Genomic DNA, 21971 nt, shown 5'->3' on the forward strand with positions numbered 1-21971 from the left:
CTTGTGAAGACTTGTAATAAAAATAGTCAGTACCTCAATACACTGGCCTGATTTTGATTTTTCAGCAAAAAAAAACCTATGGGCAGAGAATGAACAAATAAAACATGAGGTGGGTCTTGGGTGTTATTTCAGCAAGATCCTCAAGCAGATGTCAGGCTGTATCCTGGCTAGACTCCCCTGTTATAAAGTAGCCTCTTGTTAGCACAGCACTAAGAGTAATTGCACAGACAAACCTAAGGCATGGAGCAGCCATGCGTAAATTATTTCTTTTAATATGTCAATGGAATTCCTAAAGGAAAGCTGGCTTTTTTTTTTTTTTTTTTTTTTAATAATTTTATTTCATCTTGTTTCTCATTTATTTCTAGGAACTCTGGTTATGCAACAGACTGGTGTGGAGTGGAGAGGGAGTCTCTTATCCTCAGCCCAGACTAATCCAAGTGCTGTGCTCTTCCTCTTTGCAGAAACACTAGAGGAGTTTCTATTCTCTTTTGTGCAGTCAGTGAATTCTCTGCGGGGATCTCCATCTATCTGGCAGGTCACATTACAGCTCTGCTTTTGTAACTGATCTGTCCATGGGTTTCTACAGAAGAAGTGTTATTGATGAATTACTGCACATGGCGCTGAGAGTTATGTTGCAGAGTTGTTACTTTTCAGCTGGGGAGCTTTTCTGAGAACTTTCCATGATGTGCTGGACGGCTAAAGAGTTTTGGACAATATGTAGCATACAGCTGCCATAACTCATGACCGATAAACAGAGAGAGCAAAACGGACAGAAAAGTTGAAGATCAAAGATGCCAGCAGGACACGCATATCTGTGAGTAGTGATGAATTTTACTACATTAGAGAAAGCTGGCTGACTTCAAAAGATGCTAGACCTCCTGGCAAGGCATAGAAATAAGCCCCCAAAGTCAGCATGTTATGACAATTGCAGTTTCCCTCAATGTGAGACAGCACTGATTGCGCTGCCAAATGCCAGCTAAACAGATTTATTTTCTCCAAGACCTTTTTTGCTTTCCATTGAAGCCTTCTCTGTACTTTCCTATGAGGTGTAGTTACGAGCAGAATTGGTAGCATCGCCCTAGAATAGGTCCATATTACAGCTGGGCAGAAAATAATTCTGCTGTTCTGTTACAATATTTGACATACTGCAGTACAGCCCCCGAGCACACAGATACAAACACCCAAGATTTAAAAAAAAAAAACAAAAACAACCAAACCCTGAGAAACTAAAACTCATACTTTAAAGTTTGCACCAAATGAAACATTTGATGTCACTAATTCTGAAACATTGAATTTTAGCAGTTTTCAATTATTTTTTAACTTCACTTAGTCTAGTTTTCTCAAAACAATAACCTTGATTTTTATTTTTATGTCACAATATAGCATTTCAGTAATTTCTTTTTTCAACATATGATGAGTCAGGAGATTAAGTGAAACCAATGTTTTTCTGTAGTGTTTTGGTTACTAGGAATTGTGTTTTTCCTATGAAAAATGGTTTAAAAATTTCCACCCAACTAGTATTTATGCTAAAATGATTCACTTCAATGACTTCACAGACTGTGGAGTCTTAAAGCAAGACAACACCAACAGGAGTTCAACACTGTGTATAAGAGCTGGGTGGTGAAATGAAGTTAAAGTGTCCAGAGCCATTCTTATTCAATATATTCATACAAGACCTCTTAAAAAAGGATCTTCAATAAGATGATCACTAGCTTTTCAGAAGATGGCAGAAAGAAGAGACCATCATCCATGGAGACATGACTGGATCCAGTTTTTGGGATACTGCTTGTCTCCCGTCCTCTGGAGGTATCATGTGGGGGGTGATGAGAACAGAGGCCTGTTTATCAAAATGGGAAGGGAGGAAGGTTTCCCACCCCACTGAAATGGTTTAGAAGGTATGTTAACCCAAGCCAGAAGAGTAACAAATCTTGGCTCTGATTCCCACCTTCCATAAACTGCAAGGGTGGATATTTGATTTTGAGCTTGGATTCAGCCAGTTTAGAGAGCAATTATCCATCCATGTTCTGTAATTCAGTTATGAACTGGTCTCCAAACTCTTCTCGCTCCAAGGTCTGAGTTTCTGTTTATTTGGGTTACAAAGCCCGTTTCTGCTGTTGCTGTCTTGCCCTTGCCTCACACTGCAAGCACCCACGAAGCCTGAAGATCCTGGGAAACGGGGGTTGAGCCAATATCTTCTTTGTTTAAGATGGGAAGGGTGTAAGCGGGTGATCCATTAATACAGCATTTATTAATACTTCTCACACACAGGAACCAAAAATTGCAAGGCTTGCTTTGAAGCCAGGACTCTCTCCTGTGCACTGAAATGAGTTTCCAGCAAGGTGCAGGTGCATGCCATATGAGCAGGAGGAACCCTGGGACCACAAGCCAGCAACCTGATGACCGCTGTGTGCTCAGTGCCCGGAGTAGATTCATATCAAGGTGACACTTCCCTGGCTCAGCTATCCCCTTGTCACTTACTGAAGAGCTGTAGATATTTTACTCTTGCAGGCTCCTTTTCTTGCTTTTTAGTGCCTGATAGATGTTGTTCCTAAACACTTTTGCAGGTGATTACTGTGGGGAATTAGTAGGCTTCTTATTCACACCTTTCTGTCCAGCCCTTCTTGACTTGCTTAAGTCATTAAGGCAGAGGAAACAAGGGATCTCACAGAGCATGCCGAGGCCCTGGCCAGCCCCAGAGGGGCTTTTCAATGGTTTAATTTAATGATCACTGTGGGAAATGCTTGTGTAGATGTCAAGCATTTTGATTCCCCTCCCATTCTTTCTCCTGTTAATAGGTGGTTGTGCCACTGAGACGTTTCTTCAGAAGACCATTAATGTGAAGTATGAGTGTTGTTGCCTGTTGACATGCCGGCTAACAGGGATGAGACATCAGACTTAGGTTCCCAGAAGGGGTGCCTAAATATTTGTGGTTTTCAAGCATTATAAATTTTGCTTTCTAGTGCAGGTGAGGTTCGAACCCCTATCTGCAAACACCTGTGTCCCAAGTGTCCCTTTTCAGTAGTGGGGAAACTGGTAAAGGAAAATGCAGATGTGAAAGAGGCCCCGAAGCCTTCAGGTGTGTCAAGCTTTAACCAGTTTCTCCACACCTCCCCGAAGTGGATATATGGAGTCAAGATAGGAATGAAGGAACAAAGCTTTCTGGCTAAATGACATGGGTTCAGTGACACTGCTTTAGGGCAAAACATCAAACTCTTAGGCAATGTCTACACTACAGAATTGCACATTCCAAAGGAGCATTCCCAGGTGCTTTAATTTGGTTTTGATCCTCAGGCCAGTTCCTTGCACGCTTTTGGCCTCGATTCACTAGCATCCCTCCAAACCATTTCCAGGCACAGTTCGGCAACCGGCATGGCCAGGGACCATTCCCAGTTGGCAGCTTGGATATAGCTGCTCTGTTCTGGAAAGCCTGAGAGTTTAATGAATAGATGCAGGCATTTCTGTGCCAGTTGGCCTCCAGGCTAGAGAATGGCCCTGGCCATGTTTAATTTTCTAAAACAGACATAGCCTCCGATCTCCTTCTTATCTCTGCCATTGACTTCCTGGGTAGTGAGGGCTCAGCTGTTTACCTATAAAAATGACTTTGTGAAAATGGAGCATGCATGAAAGAATGGTTTCAGAGACTATTTATTATGAATATGGTTCTTTTTAACTTAACAAGTCATTCACAAACTGATCTTGGCTTCCTTGGATTGAGTTAGTGTTCAGAGACATTCACTGATCATTTACAGCAAGAAACATTCAGTCTCTGGTTTGTTTTCTTTGCTTCCTTTTTGCAGCATGGGACCAGCCAACTGAGAGATCTGCTTTTGTTTTCCCTTTCCTTGATTTGATGATTGAAGCTTTTCAAACAGAACTACAACAGACAGCAAATAGCCACGATGAATTTCTAGATAAATAAACACTCGGGCTGAGGTTATTTTGGAAGAGCGGCAGTCTCAGTGCTTCCAAATGGCAAATAATAGAGTGAACAGAGCCCAGGCATTTTCTTCTGGAGCTGGAGTGCTTCTGCTAGCCATCCTGTTAACCTGTGCTGCTCTGCTTTGTGGCTTTGTTCAGTGCCTCTGAAGTACTGTGAAAGGCACAGCTAGGGCTGCTTAAGAGTCAGTCCAGGTCCCCACTGAGAAGAAGGGGACTCTTCCCATTGCCGCACTGCCCAGAAGTGGGGTGAGGATTGCTCCTGGCCTGCATGCTCATGGGGTGAGGGTTCAGGGGTGTCAGCCCCTTGCAGGGAGGTCCACGTGAGATGACCACTCAGCCTTTCCCTGGTGGGATGGCTCAGGAGACGTGCCGGAGGCAGGCTTGCATGGCCTAAGCATAGCTTTTGGCTCCATCATTTGCTCATCTGTGGCTTTGCCTTCACTCACTTGTTTCCTTAGATGAGTTCCTCTGCCTGCTTATTTGTTTTAGGAAAATTATCGTTCTTGTGTTTCGGTCTGTGTCGTTTCCTCTGGGCCTGTTTTGCTATTGCACAGAGGGATGTCTCTAATGAAGTGGACAGAAGGAGGAGGACTCAGGGCTTATTTTTATCCTATACATAGGAAGTTGGCCAGAACAGGGAAAAATAGAGCAGAAAGTCCTCAGAGCATTTCCACCCCTCAAGCCTGGAGACAGCAGTCCCCACAGACTTTGCTCAAATGTTCCACCCCTGTCCGGGGATGCTGCCGAGGAGAACTTTCTCCTCAGTTTTGCTTGTTTGTTTTTGAAAGGAAAAGTGTGCGTTGCTTCCTGCCACAGGGATGGGGCTTGCTGCCCTGCTGTTGCTGTGATCCAAGTTTCTTTTATTAATGAATTAAACCTCAGGCCTCCAGACTAACTGAAAGAAAAAAAAGAGAAAAAAAAAAAAAAAGAAGAGGGAATTTGTATATATGTATTGGTAGTGTGACAGCACCTAGAGGCCCTGATGGAGCTGGCGGTTGCATCACACATTTCTAAAGAGAGGCAAGAGCTGGTCTGAGGAGGGGTCTGAGCAGACGGGCTCAGGATAGCAATACAGGGCAGAAATACAGAAAAACATAATAGTTATGCAGCTCCCACAGAGAAGAGAAAGGAACAGGATGAAGCCATGTGGTTTTTGGTTCAATGGGAGGCTCATTACGCCATGCTGTTGCCCTAGAAATTTTGGGGAAACTAAGGCATTTGTTTCATGACTAGATGTTTACCTTGCGTTCACATTTTCTTTCTCCCATTAAATCTCCTTGCCCGAAGGACTGCAGGCCATCTTTTTGCTTTTTTCTTTTGGAGTGGTGATGGCCAAAGAGACCAGACCAACAGGCCAGACAGCCAGGGCTATCCCACGCAGCTTCCCCAGCACAGGCTGGCATCTCCACTGACCATCTTCCTCCACTGCCGCTGGTCCTGTAGCACAGCTGGGCTTCAAAAGGGGATGCTCCTCTCCCATGTGCTTCAAAGAGAATCCAGGAGTCGCAGAACAATTACTCCCACTCACAAGGCGAGGGGAAATCCTCTTCTAACAGGGGATCATCCTGTTAAGATGAGGGTGTCTGGCGATTTATGACTTGCTGCTTTAAACTCTCTTCCCCTACCAAAGAAACACAGCAGACAGCAAAGCTGGAGGCAGATATGAGAGAGAGCTGATGCTGGCAGCACTTGAAATATAGTGGGAGAGATGGGAAAACCCTTTCTTGCTGCCCTCATTACCATAATAATTTAAAATAGTTATAATCTTATCAGAGGTCGCCACATAAGGGATGTGCAGGCTGGAAATCAAAGCTTTAATAAATAGATATTTTAAGACCAAAAAACACCACCAGCTAATTTTGTCTGGCTTCTTGTGTAATTGATACCAGAGGTAGACCTTTTCAACTGAAAAAAAGGTGGGTTTAATGGGAAGGTGTTGTTAAGGTGATATTTTTTTGGTAATAATTTTAACAGGAAAACTTCTGAGTGGTTTATTGCAAAATCCAACTTATTTTCACTTGATTGGCTTCCATTTTCATTTTCTACTCTAAGTGTCTTCTAAATCCCAAAGACTGCATGCTCTGTAGGGCTTTCTTCCATCTTCTTTTTATTTTTTTCTAATTTTGACTCCAACTTTAATATTGTCAGCCTGGGGCAAAGAAAATTTTGTATTTTGACACTATGGAACTCTTGCAACCTACATTAAATACTGCAAAAATTACTATCTCTGCCATCAGTTTTCTTATTGTCTCTGACATTTTTATAGATATCCCAGCTCATTTCATTTGTTAGCCTTGGCCTGGGTCTTAGATGTGATTGTACCTCTCAATCTCAAGAATATCTTGCCATCTTAATGTCTGGTGTGGCAGTTAGACAGGTTCTTCTCCCAGGAATTAAGAGAAAGCAGAGTTTCAGCAGAAGGTCCTCTGTCACACATTGAAGTTGAATGTCAGGCCATTTTGCATTGAGATCTAGAAATAGGAAAGCAAGATTAATTTATACCAGGTTTTAAGTGGAGAAATGCCATCTCAGGACCTAAAGAGAAGCAGAAGGCAAAGACAGCTGAAAGAGACAGACTTTGATGTGGGCAGTGCAGTGTGGGGCAGCCCTGGGGGAAGAGTCATAATCAGGACAGATCATCCAAATTGCTACCATGCCTCTTCTCCACATGGAGCGACTCATCCAAACGTGAGGTAGTCCGTGTCCAAATTAGGTCACTCCATACCCATTCATGTTCTAAGTATTTCTAAGAAAGCATTACAGCCTGTGAAAGCTCAAGCACACCCAGAATAGCTTTTGAGTATAGAGAAGGTCATGGTTTTAATCCAGACTGAGTCCATCAGCCTCAGAGGATTTTACACCAGCATCACCAAGATTTGAATTTGCACTGGGATGTTTAGCACAGGTCATTAGCAGGACAGATTTCTTGATGGTAAAGTGAGAGAGCATGACTGTGAATTATAAAGCCACATCCTTACTGGCGGCTATAAATTTGGATAAACCTCCCCCCAGTGCTCTGGATTCTCACATGCTGTCTCTTCAGGCTGTTTCCCTCTCACTTGTGAAATATATTACAGTAGCCAAATAACCAGGGGATGAATGACCTCAATAAATTCACTTGTTCTGCTCTAAGAGAAGATACCATGCTGTGGAGAACAGAGTGAGAATGTATTTTTCTCCCCAAAGTTGCAATTATTCCCATTGTGTGTCAATTTTATTGGCAGGTGTTTTTTTTCTTCCTTTGGTTGGCCCCAATTTGAATTTTTCCATTCTGCTTCCCACTGCAAATGCCTTTTCCAATTAGTGTATTTTTGGTCATACCAATGAAATCTGTATGGGGGAAGAGAGTAAAGCAGGGCAGGTCCTCATCTAATGTGTATTTGCCTTGCTCAACACATTTTGAGATGGGTCTCTGCTGCTCTGCCCAGCTCAGAATCCATGCAGCAGTGCTGCAAACACTGAACATAACCCTACCATAATTTTTGTAGACAGACTTGCTCAGCTGGTTATGCATAGGAGAAATCCTCCTCCAGGTTATTAGAGGAAGGGCTGAATTTCATTGTTTTTCTTTTCTGCAGCATGTACTTATAGATGTACCCCTCCAATGCGATAAAATTAAATATTTATTTCAGGGGAGCAGAGCAAAATTTTTATATAGATACAAAATCAGCCCATCTTCATCTAAAATTCAACAGAAGTACAGGCCACGCCTTTCATTTTACTAGTAACTTGGCTCAGGGCTTTAAGCAAAGAGCCTAGGGGCAGTAGCATCTGAGAGGCTTCCAGCATCAGCAAAAGAAGTTCAAACCTCCCTGGGCAAAATGTCCTAAGCTCCCTGGGGAAGCCTCAGAATGGCAGTAAAGGCATGAAACACCTGAGAAAAACCCTACCCCAAATCTCTAAGAGTGTGTTTTTTACAAAACCTTGTCAATATTAATGTAGCTTCTCTTCCAACTGAGAACAAACAGAAGGGACTAAAGCTTTGTTTCAGCATCCATCCAGACAGCTTTCTGAAGCAACAGATGCACGAACCCGATACTGGCTGAGAACAGAGGAGATGCCAAGAAGGAGACAATACAAAAAAAAAATCACAAAAACCCTCACCTGATAACCAAAAGAAAATTCATTAATTTTATAATCAGCTCCTAGGCAGCCTAAAAACCCCATGAGCAGCATCTTCAAGAAGTCAGCATAGCTCTGTTTCTATGCCAGGCAAATTACCACCATTCCTGGAAGTGACTCTTGCTTCACCCAGTTATAACCAAGTGAAACATGGCCATCTGGTCTGAACTACTCATGGAATCTTCCCCTGCAGCAGCTGGAGTAAAACTAATGCTTGTTGGGGGATCATCTCACACCATGATGCTCCGAGTGGTGTAAGTGCTAAAATGTCACAATGAAGAACCAATACCATAGGACCTGGAAACATTCAAGGACAGGTTGGATGGGGCTCTGAGCAACCTGATTTCGTTGAAGATGCCCCTGTTCGTTGTAGTGGGGGGTGGACTAGATGACCTTTAAAGGTCCCTTCCAACTCAAACTATTCTATGATTCTATGATGTTGGACATCTGAGAGTAATTTGTGGCTTGAAAAAGGACTCACTGATGAATTTGATCCCACCGTTGCGTACTGGAGGAACACCCATGCTGTTTGCCTTTTCCCCAGCCAGTTATCTGGATTATGCAGCAGCTCCCATGCCAGCCCAAGACCGTTGGTCACAGCTTGACAACCATCCAAGGGGCTTGAGAAACAGCTTGACCATTGCAGCTCAGACCAGACAGGGACAATAAGTCTTCATTTTATGCACGCTGCTTTTGTGTGAGAGCAAAGCACAAGAAAAGGCTCCTGCCTAACAACCCTGAGCAGAATAATTTCTCTACGACTCAGCACCAACAGTGGGCAATGTTGCAGTAGTGGCAAGTTCTTCCCTTTTGCTTATCTTGAAGGTCAGAGATAGAGATAGAGAGAAACTACAAGTGAATGGCACAACAGTCCCCCACAGTTATTTCCTCTAGGCTGAAGAACAAATGTGGAAGGTCTGATCCAAGAAAGTAAGAATCTATCAGCAGGTGCTACAGCTTCCATGAAGCTGCGCCTCATTTCAGGTGGTGTTGCAGCTGTCCCTGAGCAGGGCCGTGGTGGTGGCTGCAATAGCATGGCCCTTAGTTCTCAGAGGCAGAAATCCTCTGAGAGGTCTTCACGCTACAGCAAGACATTCAGTCTGCAACTACAGTTGCCCATGATTATTCTAATTGCTGGTAGGCTTTTAGCTATTCTTACACAATTTTCATTTCCCATCCCGTATTCTTGGTATAATCTATCTTAGTTTTCCCTCTCTCATCACATATAGGGTGAGCTACTCTTGCCAACACCTACATGAGCCTCCAACTTGCTTTCTTCCCCTCTCCTCACTGACCTTGTCTACATCTGAATTGTGGTCACAAATGAAAGGATGATTTAAAAAATGCTCTGTTTGAAAGGCCAAAGGCAAACTGGGAATACAGACACCTGTGTCCTGTCTCTGTTGGTGTGAAAAAGGAGAGAAAAGGTCACTCATGTGGGAGTCCCGTAAGGGTTGTTTTACCTCGCACTGTCGCTGTGAAAAGAGAGTGGTGGCTTTGCTTTATCTTCTCTTTTATGACATCTGAAGGTTGGGAGAAAGCAGGATACAATGGTAATAGAAAGCTAAAGTGATTGCTTTAAAGCCAAATCCTTTCATAATGCCCTTAAAATCTCAGTGACTGCAAAGTTTTCAGGAAAGAGTAATATCTTCTGTTGGCCAATTTCAGTTGATAAAGCTGCGGGGAGGGAGAAATAGAGCTTTGGAGCATGTGAGCACTTCTTCGAATCTCTGTAGACTTTGAAATGTCATTGTTTCCTGATTTACCTCACGAAACATAAACTTTACTAAACAGGGTACATTAACGACAAGGTGTGCAAATGTGCCTTTTCAACTCAGGAACAGAGTTGCTTCTGTTCCAGACAGAGCTACCTCTTTGGACCTAGGATGACAAATAAGTCAAGTTTAAACATACGTAGTTGTTTGTAGGCCCCAAGACACTTTATGGCAAATTCGTTCCAGCTACTTTTCTCAATGTCCCCATACAAATAAGACCTAAGCATCAAGGCCAGGAACAAGAGAGGAGACAGTTACGTACAGTCTGAGGATATGCAGCCACAGTGGCTTTTATATATACATAGACACATGTACGTATGTATGTATATATATATAAATTAGGAACCCTGAAACTTAAATCCATATGCAGGAAAGTACGCAAACAGACAGAAAGCTGAAGGCATTTTGGAAGAAAAAGATACTGCTGCTTGCCAGTGTGAATGCAAACTGCATATAGGTTTAGTATCTTACGCTTTGGGGGTTTGAGATTTTCAGCTGGGTAGTTTTCATCTAAATAGAAGGCAGGTGTTTTTCAAAAGGCTTTTTCTTTTAATGCATCCAAGTATTTTTCCAATAGAAAAGGGTTGGCTTTTGAAGCAGAATGGAAATTTTTAATTTGATCTGAAATTTTGTTTATTTTAGGAAAAAAAAAGTGAAAATCAACCCTGGAAACATTCTCACTAAAAATGCTGGCTTTAGATCAAAAAAAACCCCAACAACCTCTTTTGAGCTCTTTTTAAATGAAATATTTCCCTTTAAAACTTCAGTTTTTAAAATACTATGCTTATTTTTCTTCAAGTTTTTAATTGGGAAGGAAGAAGAGGCTAGAAGGTGATGAGTAGAATCAACATAAAACCTTTGTGGGGAAAATCAAAAAGTAAGCTTATGTTAAAATGATGATATCGTCAATTCAAAATAATTGCCATATTTTGATTAAACAGTAGAACATATGGCCACATCTGACAGGGCTGGCAATGTTGTGTAGGTGGCTCCAGGGGCTGCACCACACTGGAGAAAAGTTGCACTGTCAATAAAACCAGCCACGGGCTGTTCACTTCCTATCTTCCTATATGTTAGGCTCATTAATGGAACATCAAATCCACAAATGTGGACATAAAGTCAGCCTATACATTCCTAACTTCAGATACGAGCATCCGACCACTGCTTGGGGCCTGTGTTTGAAAAGCAGGGCCATGTCCTGAGGGCTGTAAATCCATTCTTTTTTGATGGAAAACAAATCTCAGCGGGTTTCTTTCTTTTTTTTTTTCTTTTCTTTCCTTTTTTTTTTTTTTTCCCTACAAAAGAGTCTTGTATTCTGCACTGTGAGCCTGAATTGCAGTGGGGTGGGGGAAGCTGCAAATCCAGCTCAAGACTTGAAAGATTTCCACTGTCATTGCTAGAGCTGTGCAGAGTCAGAGCCCCTCAGTGCCAAGAACAAACACATCATCACCACCACATAATGCAAACATGATGCTCTTGTAATCTGCTGCGGGACACTGGGAATCTGCCTCCTGGGAGGAGAAGCAGGCAGGGAAAGCCCTGGAAATCTTTTTTGGTGACTAAAATCATGCTTTATTGCAAAGTATGTAAAGGGCCGTCTCTCCTTTCCAGGCTGACTTCCCACCTGCAGTGCGTTGCTGATTTAATAAGGGCTGAAAGGGATTATCAAGTTGTGAAGTTGTTTGCATCCTACCGGGTTGTAATGAATGAAGGTTTTTGTTCGGCTCAGCCAAACTGAATGCTTCTTGGAGTGATCATAGCTGGGGAAAGGCTGTAAGTGACCAGCATTTTTAGTACATGGTTAATGCTTGAATGTTACATGATGAAATGGTGGGTGCATAAGCTTGTTAGTTTTGTACCGTGCCACTTTCCCTCACTCCTGCCCCAACACTTGCTTCAGGCTAAGTCCCTGCAATGGTTTTTCAGTCTGCTTTGGTAATGCAGCATTCAGTGAAAAAGGAAAAACTTGGGACCTTCAACTCCTGTAATTAATGAGCAACAGGAAAGTTCCCTCGCAGGTCTCTGTGTTCGCCTTCCTCTTCTAACTCTGCCCCAGGTTGCCTCACCCTTGGGGAGTTTGTATCAGTTGCAGTTCTGCTTACAAAACTAATGGCAAGAAAGATGCTCATTCCCTGCCAATTCCCTGCAAGCCAGTCGCATCCCCTGCTGAGCAGGACAAAGAGCGCCACAGGCACGCTGGAGTAAAAGCCTCTTAATCCACCTCATTTTCAACCTAATAAAAGCAGAGCAACTCCACCCAATTAGCAGACACAAAAACCACCTGTCCCTTTGGAGGCAGAGCTGTCTGAGTGACAAGAATTTAAAACTCTCCTCTTCCTTGACCGCATGTTTTTATAAATCTGCCACCTGCGTGAGGAGCAGGACCCGGTCCTCTCCTAGACTGTCTTCTCTCCCTCTCAAAAGGTCAAACCTGCCCTGCTGCAGTCCTCACCTGCCAGTGTGGCTGGGATTTTCTCCCTCTTTTTATCCCAGGAGACTGTAGTTATTCCTGGTCTCTCATGCTTCCTGTCCACCAGTGGACTTTGTCTTGAGATGCCAACACAATAGCGAGGTGTCCTCTTGGCCATTCTCTACATTGGTGCTGATGCTAACACAGTGGTACAAACATGAGCTTTACCAGATCAGGAGAAGATGCAGAGCTCAGATCTCCTCTTCATCTAGGAGAGACAAGCAAGCGCAAGCTGTCTCAATGGTTCTGCTCTTACTTGAAATTTCCTCTAGAATGTATCATCCACCATTCAGGAGTCCAAAGCAGCTAAAAACAAAAGTCTGATATCTTCCTGAACTTTCCCCCTGCTTCAAGAAAACAAACAACCTCACCATCTGCTCTCTCATAGCTCTGGTTATCTATACGTCTCCCATCTCTTTACTTGTCATAGCTTTCCACAGCCCTCCTCCATCAGCTGTCCTGTTCAGACATTTTTTCATTTCCTTCTCCCACTCCTGCCTCTGAGCACTCCTTCCTTCCTGCAGATAACGTTGAAAAGGGATCTCAGCACACTTAATCAAGCAGGGTGCTTACCCTATCCCACTTTAGTCTCCCAAGTCAGTCAACGAGTCTTTCCATACTGCTTCTACAGTTAATGAAGATAAAACACTCCTCCAGGGGCCGAGGTACCATCCCTAAGCCAAACTCCTTCTCTGAAACCTTCAGAAGGGCCTGACTGTTCCTCGGGAACCCAGGAAGATGTGTTAAGTTGTCTGGCAGACAGGTGACATTAAAGTGGTATGACTATATCACAAAGACATCACTGTCTCCTATTTCAGGTGCTACCTGAGTGCTCATTTCTCCTGTGGTGTTGGAAGAAGTTACAGGAAGAAAAAGCAAGTCAGGAGTTCATGGTGGGTTTGGTGTGGGGTGGTCCACAGTACAGTCCAGGCTCCAGTAGCTGAAAACTTCTGAGATTATCAGATGGAAAAAGTTACTGTTGTGGGTGTTACTTCATTGCTGTGAGAGCTGACCTGATGGTCACCGCATCCCATTCCAGCACCAGCTGCACTGCAAAGTCAGAGGTAACAACTAACATGAACTGAGCTTCCCTTGACATTTATGTGCGCGGAGAGGTCCTGTTGTAGAGTCAACTGGTTTCTTAGCAGCCTGTTCTCCCCTCCCCCAGACTTTATTCCTGACTCATGTTTACCAGCTGGAGAAAGCATGACAAAATAGTGAAGAAAAAAAAAAAAAAAAAGACCTGCTTTGAGCATTAAACTTCATTGCTGAAAGACTAGAGACTACTGTATGGCCTGCCAAGGCTTTAATTGTCAACTTATGTAAGAAAGACTCTTATTTAGTCCCTGTTTGCATTCATCAGGGGGTTCATAAAACAATTATAAGAATCTGGTGATAATCTTCTTTCAGCCTTTATACTCCAGTCAGCCCAAAATATCAACCCAGTAGATGATTGCTTCTATGTGAGGTCACTGAACCACTGACTGGCTCTCTGACTCTTTGACTTTATTATTATTATTAATTGGTTTTATTAGTTACCACTACTACAGGGCATGTGAGTCATTCACCCTGTCCACAGTCCTGAATAGCTTCATTGTATTATCCTGATCAAAGTTGGTCCTTTCTGTTTCCCTTTCATGTGATCTTCAAAGTCATCTTTGGGTGGACTGAAAAATAAAAATCTCAAAGGCAGTTTTAGGCTGAAACAAAGATCGACAGCCCCACATTTTTGGTAGTGCAAAGATTAAAATCTTATGGTGTTAGAGTGTCATCTTGTGAACTAAGACAGGCGTGAGACAGCCACAGATCCCAGCTGGAAGCAAGTCAGTGGACTCTCCCCACTAGATTGAGGGGCTCAAAGTGAGTGAATGACAGATTCTGGTACTTCAGGTTAGCTTGAAATCATTTCACATACTGGATATGAAATGTTATACTTTAGTGCTAACTGGTTGCTGAAAACCCTGTCTTGTGTGCAAATGAAAATAAGACTTTAGGACTGGTTTTGTATTCTTCTTTGCAGCTGGAATGCAAGTTGTATTTCATGCAATGTGCCTGTCATTTTAAAGACAAACTGTTGTAGATCAGATCTTTACATAAATCATTGATTCAGGCCTATATCTGGAAAGTTTCAGCTCTTGCAGGACAACGTAATATTTCAGTCTTTGATTTTGATTGCTGCATAGACAGGAGAAAAAGGAACATTTTATCAATGCTATATTATTTTCTAAAGAACTGAAACATGTTAAAGTCTTGTTGAAGACCAGGGTGGTCTAGAGATCCTGAGGTCTCAATTAGAGCATGTGCTTAAGTGTTTTATTAATATGATGGTCTGCCTGGCCTCCTGAGTTGATGTTGGTATGAAATTCATCTCACAGAGACAAAGCAGTCAGATTTAACTCCCTTCCTCATAAGCTTGTACATCTGACTTGTAGGCAGGATGGTATCAGAATGAAGTGAGGTTGAATTTCTACTTCACTGCTCTTTAAATCCAGTGTCATGACAATTTGAGAACAGAGGGGATCCAATAAAAGAGATTAAATATCAGGAGAAGTGAGACAAAATTTCTTTTTGGTCTTATGGGTTGTCCTTTCAATATAACTGGATAGAAATACGAATCTCTCATGGGATTTTCCATTATGTCATAATGAATAAAACACTCTGAATTAAAAATATTTGTCAGATTCAAATATTTCTAGAGGACAAAATCTGGAATTTAACACTTTTCATCTAAAGATGGAATTAGCTTGGGGAAAAAAAGAAAAAAATCATATCAAGAAACCAGCAGAAGATTCCATCACTCATTGCTTCCAAGATCAGAGAAATTTCCTCTGCTGCAGGAAAGGAGTAATTTATACTTACTTCGTATATAGTGGTGAGAGAATAGAGCTTAATATAGTGGTAATAAGATAAGCTGCTAAAAGCTTTTACAGAGAAACCAGCAACTTGGAATGGGATTTTCACCGCTGCTACTGAAAATGGGCCCAGATTTGAGGGATATCTTTGCTAGAGATCTAACTACATTAGAATTTGAACAGAACTAATATTTTTGGCTTCTAAGCAGAACTGATTTTTTTTCTCCCAAGTTAAATAGTGGCTGATTCGTAAAGTGTCCCTGAACCTAAAAAAAAAGGGCATAAATGCTGCCTTGTCATATTTGCGTATAAGCCAATATTTAGCATGAAGAGAGAGGTGATAAAGGGATGCAGTATGACGTTTTGAAAGGAAGTTGTGCAGAACCTTTACCTATAGAGCATAGGACGCTGCAATTCTCTTCTACATCACAAATTTCCCCTTTAGGTGCCTGATCTCCAACTGAGTTCAGTGAGAGTTCAGCCGTTTAAATCCCTCTGTGGACTGGACACCAAGTTACCACCTTAGAGCTTTGATGAATTAGATATTCCAGTGTTCCTGAGAAGGGATCCAAATTGGCTTTTTTTTTGCTGAGCTCACAGGAGGTCAGAGAATGACTGAGCCTAGAGACAGGAGGAATTGGCAGTTGTAACTCGGAGACTGGGATTTCGCAAGGTTGGAACAAAGGCACTGTACAGCATCATCTTTGGGTTATGATTTGGCAGATTTAAGGACTGTGGGAAGAGGTGTTCTCACAAACAATGAGCAGAACTGCTAACATAGCTTTTAAACATTGCAGCTCAAAGATCAATTTGGCTTTGGCCTTTGCCAAAGCTACTTCTTAACAACTGACTTGAAAACTGCAAGGATGAACTGTCTTTTTTCCTCCCTATGGGGCAACCACATTTTGACATTGTGGTTCCTAAATGACCGGCAAATAATTTCTTATGCTGGAAATGAAGAAAAGGGAAGGGAAGGAAAGAAAATAAAAGAAGCAATCTTTTCTTTTCCTCCCCCAAAGTTAATGAATTTTTTATAAATGTGTAAGCATGTCACTATTCCAAGCCACATCAAATCACTCCTAAAATCTGTATTTTAAAAACAGGAATGTGTATAATATGAATAGCTTAAGGAATAAAATGCAAAAAGATGTTGATGATGCTGGATTGCCAGCCAGCTGGAGAATTAAAAGAGAGGGAGAGAGCGTGATGAAGAGAAGAACAAAAAAGCCCGTGTTTCACTGGCCAAGTCAACAACCCTGTTTTTTCATTCGCCCCTCGTTATGGAAAAGTGTACTCAGGTTGTCCTGGAATCCAAGTTCACTGTTTTTAAGGAGTCACATCAGGGAAAAAAGCATGATGCAGTGCAGAGAATTTGACAGGGAACATCTGGACACCAAACTACTGGAGCTGCCATGTTTTGCAGAGGGATGGCTCTGAGGATGAAATGGAATGAACTGTAACAAATATGGGATTTTGCTGGCATCTTTAATTTATTTAAATACATCCCTGGCTTTTGAGCTTTTTTTTTGTTTGTTTTTTTTTTGTTTTGGATAATATTTAAACAAGTCAGAAATCCTCTCTCCTTCCTGCCCTTCATTACACATGACAGGGAGTGGATTGCTCTGGCCATCTGTAGATTAGGAGTGAACAGAGCTGCATCTGGATGGGCTGGGGATCACATGAATGCTCACAGCAAGCCCTAAGCAGTTAACTCGAAACCTGCCCTTCCCTGGATGAGCCAAGACAGTATCACAGTTTTTGCCAGGGTTGTGTGAAGTAGTGTTGGAGCCTTGTAGCTAAACACAGCTAGAGAGCGTTTGGGGGCCCTCCCTAAGTTAAGCACCTCTGCCAATCCTGCATGTGTCTATGAGTTTTGTTTGATAATAGCATTTGGCATTTATTGTGTGACATCTTGAGCTTATGAAGCCATTCCTGAGGCTTCACTGTAGCCCTACTGTGATTATAAAAGCTTCACGGCAGAACACAAAAATAAATGTGTCAGTGTTTAAAAGAGGGAAGAGCTAATAATGAGGTGGACAACCTGCAGGTCCAGAGACAGAGGGCTCGTGGCAAGCCCCAAAACCCCACCTGGGAAGAAGCAAGGTAAAGGGTGGGCTGCTGAGGATGCTGCTGCTGACCCCACCGAGGACCAAGCCAAGCCCTGTGCCCAGGGGTTGGTGAGATGATGGCTGGGAAGCCACTACCATCCCTCGCCTGTGAACTGCTGCCAGAGGTTTCTCCCCCTCCCTCAACTCTCTGATGTATGGGTATATGTCCTGTGGCTGTCAGCCATATGTTGCTTACAGGGATCAGGAAAGATGGTAGGTGGGAATTTGTGTGGGAGAAGTGGCCATGGTGGGTTTTTCCCTTTGAAGCTATTTCCATCTCAGGAGGTATGTTTGGTTCCTCCTTTTACATCTAATATGTTAGGGAGAAGGATAGAACCACCCAACTACAAGAGGAAATCTTTGGGTTTGGCCTGAGCTGCTACACGGTGAGGACTTTCTTCTTCAGTATGTCAGTGTCCTTTCTGAAAGTGATGGTGCACAGAAGGACTTTTTAAAATCTTTTCTAAAGAAAAAGTCTTGGTTGCAGGTACAAAGCTGAAAGACATCTCTTCTGGGGTGGGAATCTGGAAAGAAAACATTGGAGAATGCTTTCAGACCTGCCCATCAAAGGAATCTGTTCTCTGTAATTTTATTTTATTATATTGAATAATAATAACTGGTCCTTAAGCTGTAGGATTCATTTCTTGTGGCTCTGACAGTAAGGGATGACTGTATGAGACACTGACCCATTGCCCTGAACTGACCTGCCTTTTTGGGCAGAGAAAGTGTCTTTTTCTCCATGCCTGCACACACAGACCTTGACCCAGGTGGTGAGCCTGCTTAGCAAAGGGCCAATTCATCATAAATGCTGGCTTTCATTATGTGGATATTTCTTCTTTTGAAACTAGAGCCAGGCTGCCAACTCGCAGCATTTTAGAGGATAATTTCACCCACTATGGAGTGGGCAGCAGTGCTCCCTCATGGCAGCAGGGATGGCTGGTGCATGGACGATGGTGCTGGAAAGCCCTTGCTGGTGCCCTGACTCATGGTCTGCATGACCTTGAGCTTGTCCTCAGCTGCTTTGCACCAAGGGAGAGGAAATGTATTGCTCAATGTAGCTCAGGCCTCGCTTCCAGACATTGTCACGAGGGTGAGAAGGGCAGGCGGGGATGGCAGCCAACGCAGGGTGACTAGCAGCAAAACAGCTGCTGACAGACAGGAGGACAAATTAAGTCAGTCAGTGCTGGCTCTGCTGTGGGGAAAGGTCAGCACCCCTGACAGAGTTTTGATCGCTGCAAAAACTACCCAGTGCTGAGTCTTGGCTGTGCTGGAGGTGCCTAGAGTGTCTGAGCATCCAGCCCAGAGCCGGCTGCCGTGGCGAGGCAGGAGCCATGCCGGACATCCCGTGGGCTTATCTTCCATGGCTGGGCACGCTGGCTTGCCTGCTATGGTCCTGTGGCTGCTTGCTGCTCTTATTTGCACCCTATCTAGCAGCCTGACTATTCCTGAGTCAGGAAAATTTCTGAATGCAAAGATTACACCTAAAGGGTTTCGTGAAAGAAAGAAAGAAAAAAAAAATCTGAGCTCTCCCTTTGCTGAAGCCAAGCTGTTGTCAGCTTAAAGAAAATGTTTTCTCTTTGTGTTTGGACAGTTTAACAGATTTATTTCCCCCTCCTTTCCCTCCCCCTCCTTGGATGAAGGTTACAGGGATTTCCACAAAATATGTTTGGAGGAGCCAAGGCTTCAACACCAGAAGTTTTTAGTCAGACCGTTGGAATGATCAATAAATCGGTACCGACTGATCTCAGAGTCTGAGGATGTCTACGAGGCACAGGCAGCTCTTTTAGGTAAGCTGGAGCAAGTGAGTAAGTCCAGTAGCTCTGGAGCCAAACCCTAAAGTGGATGCAAAATCATATGGGGAGCCAGTGCTGTGATTTTCAGTACAAGGGTGATGTAATGATTGAGTACAGTTCAAGTAAGTAATCTAGTCATCTGTTCGCAATTTTGAATTATGGCTGATGCAGTCTCTGCCTGCAAGCCAGCAAAAAGAGAGTGAGAATTACAGTTATTGAGTCAAGCCAAAGGCAGGGAGCAGCATCTTGGCATCGGCTTGGGGAAGTGGTGGGGTGGGGGATGCGCAGTTCGAAATGCAACTTGGGGTCTAGCATGAGCCTGAAATTTCAGAGACAGCTGGGATCTCAACAAAAAGGTGGTAGGTGGACAGTGCGCTGAGAGGCAGGGGCACCTGTGTCTGGTCGTTGCCCCAAAGAAGAGGAGAGACATCAATCCTGAGCGCGAGTAACCAAATCCGAATCCATACCACCCAAGACAACTTCTTTGAACACATACTCATCTGTGGTGTTTGAATTCCACTTAAAATTTAGAGCCATCCAGGGCCTGACCTTTAGCAAACCACAAAGGCAACCCATAAACCACAAGGCTGGAATCAGCGAGCGAGGACAAGTAAATCCAACATATTAGCATAGACTTTCAAGTGCAGCTGGTAACCAGGGATATTACGAACGGGAGACAAACCAGTAGCATCTATGTAAGATCTGAGAGTGTAAAGCTGTACTTGGTAAGGGCTCCACTGAGGTCATCACCCAAAAAGGGGAATAACACAGCGTGATGTTTAATAATAGTAGGTGGCTGACTTCACCCCCCGCCGGAAACAAAATATTTTTGTCAGAAACCGTAAAAACATGACATGAGTCATCTTAAAACAAACAGTGGCTCAGGTGCATCTTAGAGCAGAGGATACATGGAAAGTCCCAAGATGAGACCATCTCCGGAGTGCTGGGTTTTGGGCAAAAAGCACATATTGTGAGCTAAGCATTGTAGGGCCTGGTGGAGATCTATTGGGACTGGGATAGTAAAGGATGTACTAGTAGTAACTGGGAAACTAAATCTGGCCCCAAAAATCAATACCAGAGCCGGGGTTTTTTGAGAAGATGAATAGCTTCCCCATACAGTGTACATCTGAGGGATCATCCACTAATGATGGAAGATCTTTGGGCACTGAGCAAAACACTAACAAATAATCCATTACACCAGTCATTTATACCCAACCTGCAGTCTCCACTGAAGGTTATATTTTTCCCACTCTGAGTTCTAGGCTGACTACAAAAAATAAGATAAAAACACCTGTTTTGAAGTTTTTGCAGAGAAACACTATACTTCAAAATATTTCAACTGTTTGTCAAATACTGTTATGCATAATTAAGCCCGGAGGTGGCTGCCTTTCTTGCATGGGAGAAATGATGCATTACACTTTTTGTGTGGATATCTGGTGACCTCTTATTCATGCTAGGGAGGAAGAGATTACTCAGAGCTGTAATGTGGTTGTAATGTTCTTTTGTGTTTGCCGTAGCTGCTTTATCTGGCTCATCAGAGACTTACATGTATGTTAAAAGTCTCATGGTGATTCAGTGGAATTATTTTGACTTTATAGTCATATTTGGATATTTTAAGGGTATTTGGGTCAATAGGTATAAGACCAGATGCAGCATTTACACCCATAGTTGAGTTCATTAATTGAAATACATAATCCTGAAAAGCATCTTGCTTGTTTTGAAGATGTTCTTTCTATTTGCTGTATATTTGATCTTTTTGGGAATTTCTGAAATCCTAGCAACAATAACCATCCTATTTGTTGAATTGTTTGAATTAAGACTAGTCACTCCACAAGTACTTGCACTAGATAAGCCTGGTTTCTAAAGGGTTTGTGCCTCGTGTTGATTGACTTTTAAACTCAATCGCACTGAGGATGCATGTGAACTTCATTAGACATCAGAGAATCCATACTGCAACAAACGAGTGGTGTGAGATGCAGGTGTTCTGTTTTCTTCTAAGTCAGGAGTGCTGGCTGAAGTCTTTGCACAGCTGGCACATATCTACCATCCTCTACATGGAGTCTCAGGTATCTATTAAAAACTGAGCTCACGATGCAGTCCTTTCTTCTCTGGGAAAATTAAGAGGCCTTTCCTTCTCCACTTAGCTGCCTATTTTTATTTTTAAAAATTACAGGGATGTAATGCAGCTAAAACCTCTAATTAGCAGTAACATTTGCTTGAAATGGTTAAAAAAACCTCAATGTGCAGATTGTCAGGTAGGGAAATACAGACAATGACTCAGTATGTCTGAGTGAGTCTCTTTCGTTAAGGAAGGCTTGGTTTTGTCTGAGGAAAATTCTTATGGCATCAGTTATGACATTTTGCAGCCTGGTTGGTCCAAATCTGGAAGGTTGTTACTGCAATTGCAGGTACCTGGATACAAGCCCCAGTTTTGAGGTGGAGGCTCACAGAAGGTGCTGCCTTGGACATCAATTTTCTTTTTGGTATCTGAAATGTGGCAGCCCTCACCCCTTTTACTAATTAATTTTATCCCCTTAAAAAGCCTCTGGTTGTTCCTAATTCCCATTATGAAAACTCTGGATATTCACTTTATCATGCTACACTCTTGGTTTCACTGCATTTGGCTCCTTGTCCAGAGTCTAAGCAAAACAAGCTTAAAAGAGCAAGAGGATCTCTCAGGGGATGGATCTTCCCTGCTTTGACATAAGCCAGGAGTTGTTCTGTTCAACGTCAGTTTCAAAGACTCCTTGGTAAGAACATGCAATCTAAAAATACTGGAGACCAAGATAAATCTGGACAGATTATAATTGGGATCAGGATGAAGTGGTTGTAACCTCTCCAGTAGTGTGGAGGTGGAGGCTTAAGACCCCAGCCTGGCCACTTGATGTGATCTGGAACATTATTTTACCACT

The 21971-nt window shown here is 42.9% G+C and overlaps 1 long non-coding RNA gene across 1 annotated transcript; it reads left to right on the top strand.

Moving 5' to 3' along the window:
• The first annotated feature begins 371 nt into the window (after positions 1 to 371).
• LOC119150112 lies at positions 372 to 19119 on the top strand. The gene is made up of 3 exons (XR_005104940.1): positions 372 to 814; positions 2269 to 2439; positions 18907 to 19119. It is a non-coding gene; the product is annotated as an uncharacterized LOC119150112 (long non-coding RNA).
• Positions 19120 to 21971: the final 2852 nt, after the last annotated feature.

This window comes from Falco rusticolus, chromosome 6 (assembly GCF_015220075.1).
Source record: "Falco rusticolus isolate bFalRus1 chromosome 6, bFalRus1.pri, whole genome shotgun sequence".
NCBI classification, from domain to species: Eukaryota; Metazoa; Chordata; class Aves; order Falconiformes; family Falconidae; genus Falco; species Falco rusticolus.